At 42.2% G+C, this 19,930-nt stretch overlaps 1 protein-coding gene and 1 long non-coding RNA gene across 8 annotated transcripts in view; both read right to left on the bottom strand.

The window, feature by feature from the left end:
* KCNT2 (potassium sodium-activated channel subfamily T member 2) overlaps window positions 1-19,930 on the bottom strand; it is a 366,405-nt gene that overhangs the window by 321,285 nt on the left and 25,190 nt on the right. The window lies entirely within an intron of this gene.
* Window positions 2,733-19,930, bottom strand: part of LOC128325166 (uncharacterized) — a 33,899-nt gene continuing 16,701 nt past the window's right edge. Inside the window, exon 3 of one of the 2 annotated variants that reach the window (XR_008307291.1) lies at window positions 2,733-3,683. This is a non-coding gene — a long non-coding RNA (uncharacterized LOC128325166). Of the gene's footprint in view, window positions 3,684-4,938; window positions 6,206-19,930 lie in introns of those variants that run through there. The other variant, XR_008307290.1, reaches the window with a different exon arrangement.

Here is a 19,930-nt window from a genome sequence, read left to right as displayed (position 1 = left end):
CTGTCTAGAAGGGAATATGGATATCTAGGCAGTAGCAAAGAACTGTAAGAACACACTAAAAGGCCAGTCCAGTTCCTCACAGCAGCGGTGTTAACCTGACTCCAGCCCAGGCTGCGCTGCATCCAGTTTCCCTCACTCTCCCTCCTGCTCCCTCCTTGCACAACTGGACCAAAAAAAAAAAAGGAAAGCCAGCCTGAGCTAGTGAGCCAGCCAGCTTCCTTCCAAGGTAGACACTGAGAGTTGCTCAGAGAGGAGCAACTCACTGAGCTGGTGAAGGGAAGCTCAGAAGAGGCTGATGGAAAATTGGAAAGCTGGGCTGAGTTCCCAGCCTCCTCCCTCCCTCCTTCCCACAGCCCCCACCCCACTTCTGCTGCAAGCAGCTCTTCTCCAGGCGCCGACACAGGGGTGTAATTCCCATTGGGCAAGGGGAGACAAATGTCTCTAGGCACATAGGGCCTGGAGGCCCCCCCCCAAGACTCCTTAGCCAGTCCTCCTTGCCTTGCCTGCTGGCCCCCTCTCCTGCTAGCCCTCCTGCTCTGGCCAGGGGGTGAAGCAGCCTGCAAGCTGCTGCAGCCCCTTCAGTCTCAGCCTTTCAGCTGTTCGGCAGGCAGGCAGGCAGGCAGGCAAGGAAAAAAGGAAGGGAGGCAGGGTGGCCAGATATTTAGGGATTGCTTACCATAGAGCTTTACTATAAAGTGGGGGTGATGTAGGGCAGATTGTAATGACTCTGAATATTTAATTAAGAGATTGAGGAATTTGCTAGTTTAAATTTTTTTTTTAAATTAAAAACTATTTTTAAAAAGTAGTTCCACCCCAATATGGAAGAATCTGCCCTTTGCTTTCATAAAAAAACAACCCCATTTCAGCCCCAGCCTTTAGATCACCTGGAATGACTGGGCATAGGGCTTTGGTTTTGAGCAGAGAGATGTGGGAGGAATATGTATATTTAAATTGAAGTGGATTGGACAAATTGTTGATTTTTAATGTTTTTTAAGTTAAAAAAAAAACCATAAGAAGTCCTATAAGTGGCTTGTTTCTTGACAAAAAATTACGAAGTCCTTTAGGTTTCAGTGAAATGTACTTCTAGTTAAATGTGGTTAGATTTGCTGTCTGAGGCTGCAGTTCTCTACATACTTACCTGGAAGCAAACTGTACTGAATTTCTTAGGATTTATGAGAAAACATACATAGGATCGCATTGCATGGTTGAAAGTCTCCTTTGTTAATCATCAGTGAGGGGCCCATTTTAAAATCTCATCTCCAGGCCCACTCCAACCTTGCTACGCCCCTGCTACGACAGAGAGTTTATTTTATTTTATTTATTTATTTAAACTATTTCTGTACCGCCAAAAACTTGCATCTCTGAGCAGTTTACAATTAAGATCATTTAAAACATTTAAAACATTTAAAACCCAGTATTAAATTTTTTTAACTATAAAGCTAATTAAAAGCCTGGGTGAATAAATGTTTCATCAGCACCTTTTTAAAAGTTGTCAGAGATGGGGAGGCTCTTATTTCAACAAGGAGTGCATTCTACAGTCCAATGTCAGCAACAGAGAAGGCCCGTTCCCAAGCAGCCACCAAACGAGTTGGCAACTGCAGATTATCTTCTCCAGATGATCTTAACAGGTGGTGGGGCTCTTGACGAAAAAGACATTCTCTTAAATACCCAGGGCCTAAGCAGTTTAGGGTTGTAAAGGTAAATAACTAGCACCTTATAATTTTGCACCAAGTTAAATCAGTGGAAACTTGGAAAGCTGAGCTGAACTCCCAGCTCCCTCCCCTCCCTCCATCCATCCCACGGCCCCCACCCCACTTCTGCTGTAGGCAGCTCCTCCAGAGAGTTACGTCAGAGCAGCTGCTAGCTGCAGGCTGGAGTAAGCAAGCTGCTGAGCTGAGAACGTGCGCCCGTGCTCCCTCCTTCATCTCCTTCCTTCCCTCATTTGCTCACCCAGCGGTGGCCCCTCCATCGGCTTCTGCTTTCTCCCAACACAGTTGCTCATAGCCTGCCTCAGAAAGCAACTCACTGGCTGGACGAGTCTTCTAATCTGCGCTGCTGCACAGTTCAGGAAGTGGTGGGCATGGCAGCATCCAGTGGCTGCCAGATAGCCTCTCCTACCAGGACCATAGTGGCGGCCCTCACCCGGCTGGAGACTTTAAGGGATGCCTTGCCTTGCTTGTTATAAGGTGCTTTGTAGTGGTGGGGGCTGGGGGGGCCACGGTAGCAGCCCCTTGGGGAGGCAGCCTGGGTTCTCTGAACTGGTTTGCACAATGGTGGCTCCACCCCTGTTTAGAAAGACACAATAAATTTTTACTAGATCACTGAAGGGCAGACTTCATAGCCTTGAATTTCTGGCAATTTAAATCAATAGAAGAAGAAACTGAAGGTGTGTTTAGAGTGGACAAAAGAAGGTGGGACCCCTGTAGTTCAAAACAAAATGTTGAAAAAATTTGATTGACTTGGCTATTTTTCTCCATCACGTCTATCTGAACATTTGGCCAGAATATCCCCACCATATAACTAGATTCACCATGCCAACATTTCAGACAAACAGAATGCGCAAAAGACAAATGAAAGAGCAAAACACCTTAAACCATACAGTTGCTCTATAAGCAACCTCAGCTCTGCATGTGTGTGCACATGTGTATGTGTGTGCACCAGTGATGACATGAAGGTAACACAGTCATCGTTATTGAAATTATTCAACCAAAAATTATAAACTACACCCAAACTGCAGGCTTAGTGAATTTATTTAAGGTTAAAAAAAAAAAATCAGAGCACAAATCCTATCCATGGTTGTTCCCAAATAAGCTTAACTTTGGCCCTACATAATTCATGTTGTTATCCCGCCACAGAGTTTTTATTTTTGTAGTGCAAAGCATACGCAGTCTCCAGCTGGACAACCTTTGTAAAGTGCTATATGAATTTTATTCATAAATAATGTGAGGTTTCACATCAGAATTCTTCCTGTACAAGTCTACCAAAAAGTTTGATGTTCAAAGGCATACATTGTAAGCACCATTCCCTCTAAGGTGTGTGGCTGAGCATGCACACATACACACCCCAAGCCCTCCACACAACTTCCCCAAACTGCCGCTAACTTCGGTGGTGGCTGCTGCTGCTCCCCACTGCCTTTCCCCATCGCCGCCTCACCCCCTCTGCCTCTCTCCACCCACTGGTTCGATTCCCTTCTTCACAAGAGATTGCAAGCAGCAAACAGGACTCTTGGAGGGAGGTGATTCCCTCCTTCACAAGAGCCTGTGAAGTGGAGGAGGTGGGTGGGGAAAGAAGCAACTGGGGGAGCTCAGCCAGCCCAGGCAAGGAGAGTCTGGAGGCGACAATAGGGTAAGGCAGCAGCCAAGGGAATGCAAACTAGCGTGTATGTCAGGCAACCGGGGAAAGCGGGTGGGGGGGGGGCCAATCAGAGGGAATATCAAGTCTCAAAACAAGCACTGAAGCACAGAACACCTTGGGAGATAAAAAAGCAACTCCCTCCAGTCCATTCCCAATCCCAAGCACAATTCAAAACAATCTTCAATCGTTAAAGCCCTTATGCTGAGAATGGCAGCTTAATAAATAAATGAATGGATGGATGGATGGATGGATGAAATGGACGACCAGCCTGTGCTTGCTTGCTTGCTTCTGGAGTCACAGAGGTGTGGAGCAGGAACACAGCTTCAGTGCTGCAAGTCATGTTTGGGGTCGAGTCAGTGTATTGTTCACACAAAGCATAAACAGACAATTTCTTAATGAGTGACCTCGCAAGACTGTGAGAGCCAAAACAAATACAGCTGGTTAGGTATCCAAAAAGAGGAAGGACCTCGTGGTGGCATAAGAAAGGTCATTTCATTCATTGCTGCCAGGCTGCAACTGAATCTTTCTGAATCTTGCTTGACTTTTTCAACCCTTGCAAAGAGCCCCAAAAGGCTGAGGTAGGAGATAGTTCTGCTAATAAACTACTAATATTAATTTATATTATATTATAATTAATAATTGCTAATTAATAATTGCTGCTATGGTGCTGGGAAAGAATACACAATATCTGGGGGGACCTGCATGCCAAATCTGGAATTAAAGTGAATTTTCCTTTTCTCCCCAGACATAAATAAATACTTTTGAAAGCTGACTTATTAGTAGACTATTAGCTGAATTAGTTCATTTTTTAAAAAAAGATGTGCTTTAAACAAATATCATGACTACACATAAGGGGGAAAACCCATGCAGCCCCCATTCTAACTTCCCTCCCCTGCAATACTTTGTTTTATTTTTATATTTTATATTTTAATATCCAACCCTGTTGGCTTTTAGGAAACAACACAAGACATCTTTTCATCCAAGCCTTTTAGCTATTTGGTAGTTTTATGGTTATTTTAATTGGAACTTTTTATATGTTTTAAGTTAAATTACAAATAATTTGATTTATTTTTTAAAATTGTGCGTGATCCTTCAAGAGTGATGCTAGAACAGGTTACAAAATGTTTTACCGCTGGGTGAGTTAGCACTTGATAGATACACATATCATGGAGAATTTGGTGTTGCTTTCTGCTGGGTTTAGTACCATCCTGCTGCATATTTGACTGTTTTGGTTAATATCTTAATTGCAATATTTGGTTAATGTGCCTTTCATACAAAATATTTAATATTTTAAATATTTTCATGTTTTCAGTCAGTGTATGTGCACTTTTAGTCCTTGCTCTGTGCTTGTTGTGTGATATCACTTTTCAATGGCCTGTGTGGGCCACTGTGTGAAACAGGATGCTGGAATAGATGGGCCTTGGGCCTGATCCAGCAGGGCTGTTCTTATGTTCTAAAATGTTCTGAAAGTGGTTTACATCGGACAGATAAAATAAGATGATTCCCTGTCCCCAAAGTCAACTGTCTTTACAGGATAAAAAGAAGACAGCAAGGATCAATTCAAATTTAAATATAACTTAGACAACAAGGAATTAATTATTTATTTTTATTTTATTTAATAAAACAAAACCTAAAATTATAATTCAATAATTATTATGATTTAATTTTATTACTCAATACAAAAATATTATTTTGTTATAGGCCCCTTCTAACCACCAATTACTATTAAAACAGAAAGCAGATAAAGGAAATTGGCCAGCAGCAGCTTCTAATACAAAACAAAACATATTAACATTGACTCTTCAATTCCTGTGAAGAAATTGAATATGATAATCCTTAACACAACTTTCTTTTTACCAGCCATGCCTAAACACAAGCCAACGGCATCATCGAGCCAAAGGCCCAAAGCATAGAAATCCTGTCTCTCGTTCAAAAGCAGAGTGGCTGGATGAAACAGTAAAAACAGAATTCCACAAATCCAAAGGCAAGGTTCACGTAAAGCGGAGAGAAATATACCAGCACAATGATGATATGGACTTGATAACAGATTATAACAGAAGCGCCGTCTGAAGTAAGCATCGCCATTTTCTTTGCAAGACATGTGCTGAAGCCAAAATATCCAGTGACTTCTCTACTGACAAAAAAATGAGAAGATGGGTGGAAGCTGGACTGCCTGAAGAGGCACTTATTGACCAAAAGTCATGAATCTGCTGTTCATATCCTTAGGAGCATCAACTTTGGTACATCTAGCTTGAAAAACCAGCTATCACAAACCAAGGCTGACAGAGAAACTGATGGAAAGACAATGTGCAAAACCAGAAGAAATTAAACTTCTTATAGACAATGTCTTGCTTGCAATACAGATGAACAACTCCATGAACTCTGTGCAAACTATAAATGAGCACACTGGAAAATATGTGCAGAGACCAGCGAGCTGGCGTGGCAAAAATTATGCTTTTGAGTCAATCAATGCTGTCGTATATGCAGAGGTCATGTCAGGGATTTGTGGGTCTTTCTATCATATGCTTATTAATGATGAAAGCACAGATATTTCTGTTACTAAAAAGCTTATATCGTACTTCAAGTTCAGATATGCAACACCTGCTACAGTGCACCAGACAGTATTTGGTGGGATTGTCAACCTCACTGCTTGTAATGCAGAAGCTATTACACTCTGAATAGACTGGACATGATGAAAAGGTGATGTTTACTTCAGACGGCGCTTCTGTTATGCTACGGAAAAACAGTGGTGTTGCCACAAGACTGAAGCAGTGCATTCCATATTTAGTAAAACAGCGCTGCGTGGCTCATCGTGAAGATCTTGAATTGGTTGATGCATGGAAGAAAGTACCTATGATGAAGGAAATAAAAACACTGTTAAGGGGCATTTATTCATCCTTCTGCAGATCATCAGTTCGAAAAGGACAGTTTGAAGAACTGGCCAAAGTTGCTGAAAATGAGAATATCATTTAGATCTCTGCATGAGGTGAGGTGGCTTTCCAGACATTTCGCTGCAAAATGCCTTGATGAGTAATTATGAGACTTCGCTTACATACTGTGAACATGAAGTCTCAGAAAATAATGACGCATTTGCAAAGTACTGCCTGAAAAGCTCTCTGATCCCAATTACCATCTCTCTCTCACGGCACTGAATGATTTCTTAGAGGTGAATTAGCTGAGATATCTAAATGTTTCCTCTAACAGTGGAAGCAGTACAGCTAGCAAGAGCAAAAATCCAGAAGATGAGAGCTCAATATCTTGGGGAAACAGTGTTTTGGAGCAAGACTGTTAAATAGGGATGTGCACAGACTGGTCCAGAGCCCATTCTAAGGGCCTCCAGACTAGTCCGGACCTGGGGCCGGTCCGGCAGTCCGACACCAGGGAGGGTGGATCTTTAAGGGTGGGGGGGATGTACTTACCCCTCCCGCCACTTCCCTCTCCAGCGCTCTCTGTTTTGTAAGCATTTGGGCAGCAGGGTACCTTCCTGCCACCCCTACCCACATTCCTCATCAAATGGCTTCAAAAGCCTCGCTGCACGTGCACATGTCAGGCGCACACACATGGCACACAGACATGATGTGTGCGACTTGCGCACGCGCAGTGAGGCTTTTGAGCACTGGAGGGGGAAAGCGGAGGGGGGGTAAGTACACCCTCCCTTGCCCTTAAAGATCCACCCTCCCCAGTGCCGGACCATGGAGGTGTGGTTCCATGCACACCACTACTGTTAAAAATCTTATTGTGTCAAAGACAGAACAACAGTTTAGTGGTGGACCTATTCTGCAGTTTATATCCCTACCGTGTGAACATCTGTCCAAAAGGTTTCCTGAAAATGAAAAGAACGGGCAGCATTTGACTTCCTCTCTCTTTCACCACAGCTAATCAGCTATGAGTTTGGCATCATGAACATTGGCAAGCTAATGTAGACAATGGTGACAAAATGCAGAGAAATCTTAAACCTTAGCCAAGTGCATTCCTCTGCTGATAGCACCATGATGATGGGGGAGAAGGAGTTCATTCTAAATCAAGACAATAAACATAAATTCATAGTTGCACAGAAATGTGAAGCAAAGTGGTTGAGAAATTCTCAGGACATGTTGACTTTTACTCTGCAAAATTCTGAACAATAGAACGTAATATCTCAATTGATGGATATCTGTGCAACCTTTCAGGCTCCGTGCTGATTGTGAGCATGGTTTAAGCCTTATGAACAACGTCCAAACCACCTCACGCAACAGACTGAAGGAAAAGCACTTGGATATGCTGATGAGGATTAAATTTCACATTTCCAATGGTGGGACAATAGACCTTGACAAAATATGTAAATACTGGAAGAACAAGACAGACAGAAGAGGGAAGGGTTTTGAACAGCAGGGGAAGCAAAAATCTGCAGTGTGATAATACTTTTCTACTATACTAATTTGAATATTGAGGTATTATCACTTCCAGTAACTGTTTGTTGAAGTATTGCCTTGTTTTTATTATACTTTGTAATAAAATCGAGTAGAGTTGTAAAATACACTTTCCCCCCTCCATATTTATGGTGCTTAGTAATGAATAACAAGTTTCAGTGTTGATTAACTTGCTTCTTTATGTGCACGAGTGGGAGAGTGTGTTATGTACACACACTGCCTTGAAACTGCCACCTAGAACAAAACTGTTTCCACTCATGGGTGATAACAATTAGAAGGAACACTGATTGTAAGTGTTCTGGAACTATCTCTATAGTGTTCTTCTGTTGTTGACCACAAGATTATAGGTAGTTACCTACATATGCTATTTGACCCCCACATGATACATGAGCTATGGAGGACTTATTGCAAACTAGCTTATTCTTACTGGCTTAAATGCAAACAGCACATCTGCATATTTTGGAAGTTCAGCTAACTCCCCCTGCCCCACCTCCGAGTTTCAATTCACACAAAATAGTGGAGAAGATGCTATAACATTTCATAGACTGTACAATCGCAGGTGTGGGGTTTCATAAATAAATGCTTCTCCATTGGCAGAACTCCCTGCACAGAGAGAACTAGGTATAAACAAGAAGAGTTCTAGCCTGGTCTTCTCCGCAATATGCTGGATTCCATGTATAGAAAATAGTAAGTACATTCCTAGGCACTACAGTATATGAAAGTTACAGCACCTGAGCCCTCTCCAATTGTTGTGGAATCCAGAAACACTGTATTCACATACCGCGCCCTCAAGAGCATGTCCACAAACCCCATCCTCATACTCTTAAACCCTCCTTTCACTCTCCAGGATTACAGAGTTTGTCTGCAGAGATAAATGCTGTACTTGTGGCGAGATCCTCCCCATGATGGATACTCTGACTATAGGAAGAATCTCTTCATAAGTAGTGTTTGTTTATGCAGACAAACTGCATAATCATGGAAAGTGGAGGGGAAAGGGTTTCAAAGTACATCTGAACAGAGGCAAAGATTGCAGGTCTGCTCTTGGGGATGTTGTGCACCAGTACAGCACCCTCAAATTCCTTAATGGCCGAACAGGGTTCTGCTCTTTGTTAAATAAGGGCTTAATCTTTTAGAAGATGCCTTGTCATTTTTGCAGCTTCCCCCTGCACATTACTGGTCATGCTTCCAGCTGGGAACCTGCAGCCTGTCATTACAGACACAAACTACTTTTTTTTTTTTTTTAACTCAGCCAATTTTAAGAAGTAATTTGGAAGTTACGTTGGGCATCAGAGCTGCTCAAAAGGGACTTCATGCGAGAGCACAGAACTGAAGGGAAGCACACTAGCCTCAGTCAGCATGCTGTACAAAAGGTTGCCAGGCTGTGGGGTATGTCTGTGCATTTGTACTACGGAAATCTATTATAGGCTGCCTTGAAGATCATTGGATTAAGCAGGGTATGCATCTTCAAAATAAATCAGTTAATGAGGAAATGCTGCCAGGGGGTACATGTTCTCCCCTCGCTTAATTTCCAAACTCAAGGGAATTTAAAGGGCATGTTACAAGAAGGGAGCTACAGACCCATACATCAGGTGCTTTTCCACGTGGACATGCTCCACCCACTTCAATCTCATAGTCTTAATATAACCAACATTAGCCACAATGTGGTAATCAAGGAAGGCATCCATGTCTCCAGTTTTATTCACTTTTGTACAAGGGAGAGCCGTTGAACCCATTCCAAAAACTGTTTGATTTCTTTATAATGAGATCAGTCATACAACATAAGAAATCAATAAACACTTCCAAGTTACTTACAATCAATTATGTAGCTAATGTTTGTTTTGATTTTCCTTGTCTCTGAAACATAACTTGACTGCCACTCCATATTCATTAGGTAGTGCTTTAATAAACCATCAGAGTACTCAAGACAGGAAATTTGAGAGTAACTCATAGCCAAGCAGCAGTATTTATCTTAGTGCACATGGAGGAAAGATTGAACAAACAGAAAGCCTCAGTAGTGCAGGAAGTAGAGAACTGGGACTTGGACTGGTGGAAGCTAGGTTCAGATCCCAACCCAGTTCAGATCCCAACCCAAATACGCAGCTTGGGGGTATTACTGGACGCGGCTCTGCTTTTGGAAGCTCAGGTGGAGGCAGTGGCCAGGGGTGCCTTTGCACGGCTTCAGCTAGTGCGCCAGCTGCATCCCTTTCTCGAGAAGGCAGATCTGGCCACAGTGACCCAGGCCTTAGTCACATCATGGCTGGATTACTGTAACACACTCTACGTGGGGCTGCCCTTGAAGAATATCTGGAAACTGCAGCTAGTGCAAAATGCGGCAGCTAGGGTTTTATCTGGAGCTGCCCGGTGGGAGCACACCACACTCATTTTGAAAGAGCTGCACTGGCTACCAGTTTGTTTCTGGGTCCAATACAAGGTGCTGGTTTTGACCCTTAACGGTTCAGACCCGGGATACCTGAGGGAACGCCTTCTCCCAAGGTTTGCTGGCCTTTTGACAAGTTCATCTGAGGGGGCTCTGCTCCGGGTGCCAACAATGAGGTAAGCTTGGTTGTCGTGCACGCGGGGCGGTGCAGGGCCTTCTCTGTTGCTGCCCCCAGACTCTGGAATGCTCTCCTGCTGGCTATTCGCTCCTCAGTCTCCATCACAGCTTTTAGAAAGCATGTTAAATACTGGCTTTTTACCCAGGCTTTTATAGGATTGTCTCTGCTGCTGCTCTTTGTATTTTGTACCATTTTTATGCTTGTGTTTTAAATTTTTAATCAGATTTGTTTTTATATTTTTAGCTTATATTTTAATTGTGTGATTTTTATAATCTTGTCTTAAATTCTGCTGTAAACCACTTTGGGATTATTTTAATGGCAGGCAGTATATAAATATAACAATAAACAAACAAACAAACCCAGACATAATGCTGACTGAATATTGGCTACTCAGACTAACCTGACTTTCACAGCTGTTGCAATTATAAAATGAGAACTCAAGAGCATTGCCTAAAATTCCTTGAAGGAGAGTGGTTACAAATGCACTAATGAATAAGGAACAATCCATTCTGCAGAATTTTTTCTTTCAGATCAAAGTTAGTTTTGGAGACATATGCTCCATTTTTTGAAACATATGCTCCATTTTCCCAAGCAGAATGCCAAGCAAATTCTATTGTGTTAATTATACTATTTGTACCCAGATTTCCCTTGGTCTTTCAGCCCTATTTTCTTCCAACTTCACATATACACTGATGGGATCTGAGCTGTCAGTGACTGACCAGGAGCGAGATCTTGGGGTTGTAGTGGGCAGCTCATTGAAGGTGTCAACTCAGTACACGACAGTTGTGAAAAAGGCCAATTCTATGCTAGGGATCACTAGGAAGGGGATTGAAAATAAAACTGCTAATATTGTAATGCCCTCATACAAATATATGGTGCGGCCACATCTAGAGTATGGTGCAGAAGAGGGCAACCAAAATGATCAGGGGCCCTGAGCACCTTCCTTATGGGGCTAGGCCACAGGATCTGGAGCTTTTTACTCTGGAAAAGAGGCAACTAAAGGGAGACATGATTGAGGTGTATAAAAAATTTTCCCCTCTCTCAACGCTAGAACCAAGGGTCATCCCACGAAATTAAAGTTCAGGAAATTTAGGACCAATAAGAGAAAGTACTTTTTCACTCAGTGCATAATTAATCTACAGAATTCTTGGCCATGGGATGTGGTGAGGGCCGTCAGCTTGCATGGCTTTAAAAGAGGCTTAGACAAATTCATGAAGGACAAGTCTACCTCCAGCCTCAGAGGCACAATGCATCTCAATACCAGTTGCAGGGAAGCAACAGCAGGAGAGTGGGCATGCCATCACCTCTTGCCTGTGGGCTCCCCAGAAGCATCTGGGCCACTGTATGAAATAGAATTATAGACTAGATAGGCTTTGGCCCTAATCCAGCAGGGCTGTTCTTATGTTCCTGTACAGATCTAAAAGTTAACAGTCAGATTCAGGGCACTTTGGAGCAACTATATGCCTTCATTTGGATTAGAGACAATGGCACATATGAATAGGGCCCAACGAGACTGCAAGGCTGATATCTGTATCATGATGAGGTAACAAATACTACATTAAGATAAATAAGGAAGTTCCACATTTACAAGTAAACGTGTGTGGTTGACCTTCCTTTTCCAACAGGTTGGTTCTATTTAAAACTATTAAGGATTTTCACAAAGAGCAGAGCAGGTCTGCTATGTTTGAACAGTTAAACATCTATGACATTGCACTCTTCAGCTTTGCAAGAGGTTGGTTGCAGAGTTTAAAAAGTTTCTCTTATTAAATGTGTACATGCTTCGTAAGAGGGATTCTGATTGCTGCTTTAGCATTGCTCTGCCCACCCCAACTTGCAGGAGAAGAGGATTTAGGACTGAAAACTGCTTCCATAGTATGGAAGGTAAGTTCCTTAATATACAATTTGCATGCTTCTGAAAATGTTAACTCTTCTCTCAAACTAAAGTGTTTTATAAATAATATAATATAAGCAGACAAAACTTTTCCTGTTATAAGTTAATGCTGTTTTTTAAACAAGTTGTGCTGCACCCATTTTGACTGGGTGCAAAGTTTATGATGTTCACAAAAAAATTAACATGGACTATTTTTTATTCAGGGAGGATAAACCCATCAGTGACGGTTAGCCATGCTAACTACATGGAATCTTCATGTTCAGAGTAAGTGTACTCCTGAACAGGGGTTGGCCATCTCACACACACTCTCTAACACACACACACACACACACACACACACACACACACAAAAACACACTTACTTCTGAGCTCATAGTGCATTCTGGCTAGAAGCATTGGACTAGATAGTCGAGTCTGATCTACATCTGTTCTCATTCCACTGTTAATACAGATAATGTTTTTGTTTGGCCTTAGCCATGGTATGAAAAACAAATGAAAAAGGTAAAATATGGTTCTCAGAAGTATCTCATTTATCCCAGCACTATATTTTGATTGTTAATTTAGCAATCAAGCTTTAGTCCATTATAGTTGTACAACAATGCAATTTTCATGTGAAAATAATGGAACAGCCTGTCAAATATTCTGTCATGTTTACAGCAGATTTCTTGTAAATGACTGAAGTTGACAGCTGAGGATGTTTATGGCATTTCTAGCCAAGAAATAAAGTGCTTCAGGGATTTTGTGGTCTGTCTAACTTACACCACACAACACCCATTTATCCAAACAAGTGTATATCAGCCTTTCTTCTGCTTTAGAACAATGCCTATTATTAAAGTGTAAGAGTTCAGAATAAAATAAGAAGAATTCCCCCAAAGGGATTTCACATGTTTTCAAGCTACATTTATTCAACTCATGTCTATTGTTACTGGATTACAGCAAATTGGTTCTCTTGTTTCTCAGCAGTAGTAGGCCAAGCCATTCAGGGAAAATTATAACTCTTGGGTATATGAAAGGTACATTAAGAGTACTTCAGAGCTTGTGCGCTTCTAGACAGAGAGAACATGCATGACAAAAGTGAAATGTCTCTCTCACTGCTGCAAAAATACACCATCCTAGTCAAATAATTCATAATGCTTATATTCTAAACTTAGAAAGCATTATGGGTCAGGCATAGTTTAACCCAGCAATACTCTTCAACCTGTGCAGGTAGGAACACAATAGCTACAGTTGTACAAACAAACACCATTATTACACACTGTATATCATACAAATCTCTCTCTAAAAAAACACAACTGGATTCAGCATGCAATGAGATTCACCCCTTCATTTCTTATTTTCCAACCTCAGTATTACTCATTTATCATTTGAAAGAGGTTATTCCTCTCCTCTACTTCCATCCCCCACACATCAGAGCACAAGAAGACTAGAGCAGGGTTGTGTGCACGCTGCAATTTTGCAGGAGGGGGAAAAGGACACAATGACATATGCAATCTTGGCATACATGAAAAAAATCCAGCCAAAAAGGGAAATGACCTCAGAGGTCATTTCCAGTCACCATTTTGTGGAGGAGAACCATTTTATAGCACATTTGTAAAACAAACAAAAAAACAAAACAAAAAAAAACCCCACCACCCACTATTTCCCACCAAATTTCAAGAACTTTGCAAGTAACACTTTAAGGGGCATCTTTGGACAGTCATCCTGACAACCAGCGAAGCATGCTGGGCACTTTATTTGGCCCATTCACATTTTGGGGGCAATGGGGGGGGTGAGTTCGAGACTCTAATGCCCACAATCCCATAGACTCAACAACTCAATATCCGTTGTTTCACCCAATCCTTTTGGGGTCAAAAAAGTTAGATCAGATTTATATGCTGCCTTTCTTTTGAACATTGGGATTTAAGGCAGTGTACAAGAAAAATAAGCAGCTAAATATTATAATAGAATATATTTATTTTATCTATCTATCTATCTATCTATCCATCCATCCATCCATCCATCCATCCCCCATAATATATACACATCATAAGAAAAGCCCTGCTGGATCAGGCCCAAGGCCTATCTAGTCCAGCATCCTGTTTCAATGGTCCACCAGATGCCACTGGGAAGCCTACAGGCAAGAGTAGAGGGTCTGCACTCTCTCCTACTCTTACTCCGCTGCAACTAGCATTTAGAGGCATCTTGCCTCTAAGGCTAGAGGTAGCCTATAGCCCTCAAGACTAGTAGTCACTGATAGTCATGGAAACCTGTCCTCTATGAATTTATCTAAACTCTTCCTAAAGCCATCCAGCTGTTAGCTGTCACCACATCATGTGGCAGAGAATTACATAAGTTAATTATGCATTGTGTAAGAAAGTACTTCCTTTTGTTTGTCCTAAATTTCCTGACCTTCAGTTTTATGGGATGACCCCTAGTTCAAGTGTTATGCAAGGGGAAATAAAAATTTCTCTCTATCCACTTTCTCCACATCGTGCATGATTTTTCTAGACCTCTGTCTTGTCTTCCCTCAGTCATCTTTTTTCCTGAACTAAAAAGCCCCAAGTATTGTAGCCTTGCCTCGTAAGGAAGGTGCTCTAGGCCACTGATCATCTTGGTTGTCCTCTTCTGCACCTTTTCCAGTTCTTCAATTTCCTTAAGATATGGTGACCAGAACTGTACACAGTACTCTAGATGTGACCACACAATAGTTTTGTATAAGGGCATTACAATATTAGCAGTTTTATTTTCAAAACCCTCCCTTATGGATTCCAAGTATGGAATTGGCCTTTTTCACAGCTGCCACATGTTGTTAACACTTTCAATGAGCTGCCCACCACAACCCTAAGATCGCTTTCCTGATCCCATCTCTAGGCAGTGTACAAATTAGATAACACAACAAGTGTAAACACAGTATAATCACAGTTAAATTCATACAATAAAACTCTCTCAAGAAAAAAACAGATTACATTGTTTTTAAATTTTCATTTAAAAGCCTGCAAAAACAGCTATGACTTGAGAGCCTTCCTAAAAGGAGAGATCTGGGAGAGAAAAAGCTGGGAGAGATCATCAAGGGATTTGGACCTGGATGTTACCAGTATGCTGATGACACCCAGATCTATTTTTCCATGTCAACTTCTTCAGGAGCTGGCATATCCTCCCTAAATGCCTGCTTGGAAGCAGTAATGGGCTGGATGAGGGAGAATAAACTGAAGCTGAATCCAGATAAGATGGAGGTACTTATTGTGCAGGGCCAGAACTCCAGAGACGATTTTGATCTACCTGTTCTAGATGGGGTCACACTTCCCCAAAAGGAACAGGGTCACAGTATGGGAGTACTTCTGGATTCACACCTCTCCTGGTTTCTCAGAATGAGGCGGTGGCCAGGGGTGCTTTCTTTCAGCTGATACACCAGCTGCGCCCGTTTCTTGAGATGAATGACCTCAAAACAGTGGTACATTTGTTGGTAACCTCCAGACTTGACTTCTGTAATGCGCTCTACGTGGGGCTGCCTTTGTACATAGTCCGGAAACTTCAGTTGGTTCAGAATGCAGCAGCCAGGTTGGTCTCCGGGTCATCTCGGAGAGAACACGTTACACCTCTGCTGATGGAGTTACACTGGCTGCCTATAGGTTTCCGGGCAAAATACAAAGTGCAAGTTATAACTTATAAAGCCCTAAACGGCTTAGGCCCTGGGTATTTGAGAGAACGTCTTCTTCATTATGAGCCCCATCATCTATTGCGGTCGTCCGTGGAGGTCCGTCTCCAGTTGCCTCCAGTTCGTCTGGTGGCCACATGGACACGGGCCTTCTCGGTTGCTGTCCCGGGACTATGGAATGTGCTCCCTATTGAGATATGATCTTCCCTATCTCTGACAATTTTTAAAAAATACTTAAAAACCCATCTTTTTACTCAGGCTCTTTTAGCTTTTTAATAGGCTTTTAATTCTGTGATTGTCTTTTAAATTGTTAGTTTTTAATTGTTTTATGTGTTTTTATAAGTGTTTTTAGCTTTTATCATTGTGAACCGCCCAGAGACACGAGTTGGGGTGGTATAAAAGTGTAATAAATAAATAAATAAATAAATAAAATAATGCAAACAGAGAAGGAGATCCTCTTATTTCAACAGGGAACATATTCCAAAGCCCTGGGACAGCCACAGAGAAGGCCCAGTCCCAGGTTGCCACCAAAAGAGCCAGTGACAGTTGTAGACAGACCTCTCCAGATAATCTTAATAGGTTAACCATTACATGGTTTATGACCAGTGGTCTCTCTAATTTTTTTCATCTGTGTGTGGAATGAATTTTGTTCTGGGTGGCAGTATCAAGGCAGTATGTGCACACATACATTCAGATTGAGGCCTTCCTGATTCAACCTAAGCGAGATCTAAAATTAACTGAGTGGACATAGAAACTCTTGTGATCATGTGCACACGTGTCTTCCCTCTAAAACTGTTCATGACAACGAAGGTGCTCTCTTAAGTACTCTGGACCCAAGCCATTAAGGGCTTTATTTAGTCATTAAGGTAATAACCAGCATTTTGTATTTTGCTCAGAAACCTGCCAGTGCAATTATTTCAAGATGGTTCCTTCGAGTTGTCCCAGAGACCAGTCTGATTCTGTACCAATTGTAGTTTCCAGACTACTTACAAAGCCAGCTCCTTTGTACGTATATTAGTCTAGATAATAATATACAATACCAAAACCATGTTTTTAAAACAAAAAAGAGCCACACAACACAGGAGACCAGACCACAAATATATCAAATTAAAAATGCTAAACAGTCAAGGAGAAAGTTCCAAAGTATGGACACTGCACCATGATGTCTGCCCCCTTATTTATACATGAATTGAGCAGTCATGTACATGACAGACCCCATGTTTGTTCTTACGTAGTTTTTGTGGGAACACACAATTGCTTCTAATACAGCAGTTGCAATGCCAATGAACATCTGTGCCCCTAGTTATCCCTGTCTCTCCTCTCCCACCTTCATTTCTTTCTTTCCCCCATCCCATTTTGTCCCCCCCCCACTAGCCCATTCTCCCTTGGCGGCTGCTTTCCCTGCACGGCCGGCCACTTTCCCACTTCTCCTCCCGTCCCCACCGCTAATCGGCAGCTCGCTCAAGAACTCTCATGAGAGCTGCCACACACGGGATTAGCGACGGGTACATTTAAAAGAATATATAGATTATAAAGTAATGTAAGGTACCACTCCTGAGGAATAATGACTTCGATAAAGAGGCAACAGAGATTAAGACTGAGAAATAGAGCAAATATATATCTCCAATCAGTACCAAACAAGCTCTTTATTATAGACTACCTAAATGAGTTTCAAAGATCTACCCCAATGTGAAACAGATGGCAACTAGTCTATTTGATATTCCTCTAGACTTACAATCCACAATATGTCAAGGATAGCAATGCCAAGTAACCAAGGTCTTATGGATAACATACATTGATCTTGTTTACTTGTAAAGACTTGGCTTTTTACCCATGCTTTTACATAATCGTTTTTACTGCTGCTTCGGTGTTTTTATCTGTTGTATTGTTTTTATGTCTGTTTTAATATGTTTTTAGCTTGATGTTTTTACTGCTTTTTATTGTGTGTTTTAATTTTTGTAAACCGCCTTGGGGTTGTTTTTAACGAAAGGCGGTATAGAAATGTAAAAATAAAAAAATAAAATAAAAATACTTTATATGCCTAATAAGAGTTGTTTGTTTCTCAGTTATCCACACTGTTTATTGACAAGGAAATTGGTGAGAAAAGTTTTCTGTAGATGAAAGATATCAAGCAACTGCTGTCTTACTTTAATGTTCAATTTCAGGTAATTAGCTATGCTTATAGGAAATGAAAAAATGCTTTAGAAATAATTCACACCTTTTAGAACATCCTATAAAATGTGTGTGTTGATCATTCCAGCTTAGGAAAATGTTTTAGATGAGTTTATTCCTAAATTAGCGCTCCTTTTTGAAGTGGGTTTGATTTAAGATGTAGATAGAACTTCTGAGGAAGAGCAGCAATGCCGTTGTAACTTCTGCACTGAAAAAGGGACCATGCAAGTTGTAATCAAGAGGACTAGTGGTCCACAACGGCCTGTATTCCAATTTTTTGCCAGGCCCCACCACTGCCATCATCCACCTACTCACCTTCCCAAGCTCCCTCACTTCCTTCTGGATTACCTGCTACCTCCGTAGCTAGCCCACTACAGACTACAGTTGCCATGTCCATTGCACCCCCAGACTAAATCTTGGCTGTTTGCAATGATCATATCACTGTTTCTAGTAATGAGGAAGCTTCTGCCTGAGCGATTCCTCTGATTCAAGGAAAAGAAGGGGGCGGGGAAGAGTCATGGTGGCCAGGTGTTTCTTAAGTGCCTCCAGGTCATTAATGTGATCAAAAAAGGCCTAAGAGATAACACAATGACATTCATAGCCCCAGAGCATGCACAGAGAGTGCCAGAATAGACAAAGCTCTAGAGAGCACTGAGACAGGAATGAAGTTTCCCCCTCCTAGAAAGTGAACACTCAGATAAGCCAAGAAACCAAGGGCCTAATGGAGTCCCCACCACCACCAAACACACAATAAGCTCATCAAGAGATGAGAATTCTAAAAAGGTGGAATGCGCTCAGCCCAGCCACCCAAAAGCACTTATAAACTCTTCTTAGATTTAGCACTTTGTTTCGAGTTTTTGATAGACTACAGCTCAACATTTGTCCAGCTTTCCGTTAGCCTTGCCCTCTAACTCCCACTTGGATGTGCCTTGCTGTTCCCAATGATTAAGGTTGCACACCTCTTGCTAACCCGACCATCCATTCCTCTGAAAACCCAGGGAGAGAGTGCATTTTGTGGATGAGTCCTAGAGATTCTCAAGCCCAGAATTTGAGCTGAAAATCACTACTTAAATCAGTAATTGCCCTTCAGTTCTTTGCAAGCTGAGAACTTAACTGGCCAGAGATTCCCCACACCAGGCAAATCTCCATCTCATTGCTCCAATGGAAAGCAAAGCAGTTAGGCAGATAGTTAAAGACCACCCAACTCTCTCCCATTTCCTAATGCCCACAACTGTATCCCCAATTCCACAGCACTAACCTGTAAATGTGTATTGGAGGCCATTCAGTGCCATTCTCAGAGCAATAACCTCTGAAGAGAAGATTACTACCAGCAACCTTGCTGAGGTGCTAACCATTCCTTTTACAGTAAAACTTTGCTCATGCACAGAGCCTGACCGCCAGCGGCCCATGTGCAGCCGCGGCCCCACTGACCCCACCTCCAGTGTCTGACGTCAGATGCGGGGGCGTGGTCTGGCTCCCGAACATCCTTCCAAGTACACCAGTACAGGTGGTCAACTTGTCCAGTACCTTAATTTATAAGCTGGCTGTATGCAGGTTTGCACTAAACTGAGTTAAATTCCCCACATTAAGCCAAATCATAGTCACAAAGGGCGATAACAATCATGCTTCAATCTTGGCAACACCTCACACCCAGTGGCTTGCTAAGCTCCAGTTGCAGCATGGTATAATGATGCTGTTGCCCACTGCCAGGCCATGTCATTATACTGCACTCCAATCAGTTTGGCAAGCCACCAAGCACAGGCACTGTAGTGGGCTAGTCACCAAGGCATCAGGTAATCCAGGGAGTATGGGGAGGGCAGGCAGGTCAGCAGAGGGTGAGAAGTAAGGGACCCTTGGCAGCCAGTTTTCTCATGGGGCCCAAGGTAGCTCATGCTGTAGCCAGCATGGTGTAGTG

The sequence above is a fragment of the Hemicordylus capensis genome, chromosome 4 (assembly GCF_027244095.1).
Source record: "Hemicordylus capensis ecotype Gifberg chromosome 4, rHemCap1.1.pri, whole genome shotgun sequence".
NCBI lineage: Eukaryota > Metazoa > Chordata > Lepidosauria > Squamata > Cordylidae > Hemicordylus > Hemicordylus capensis.
This window is presented reverse-complemented; position numbering and strand designations above follow the sequence as displayed.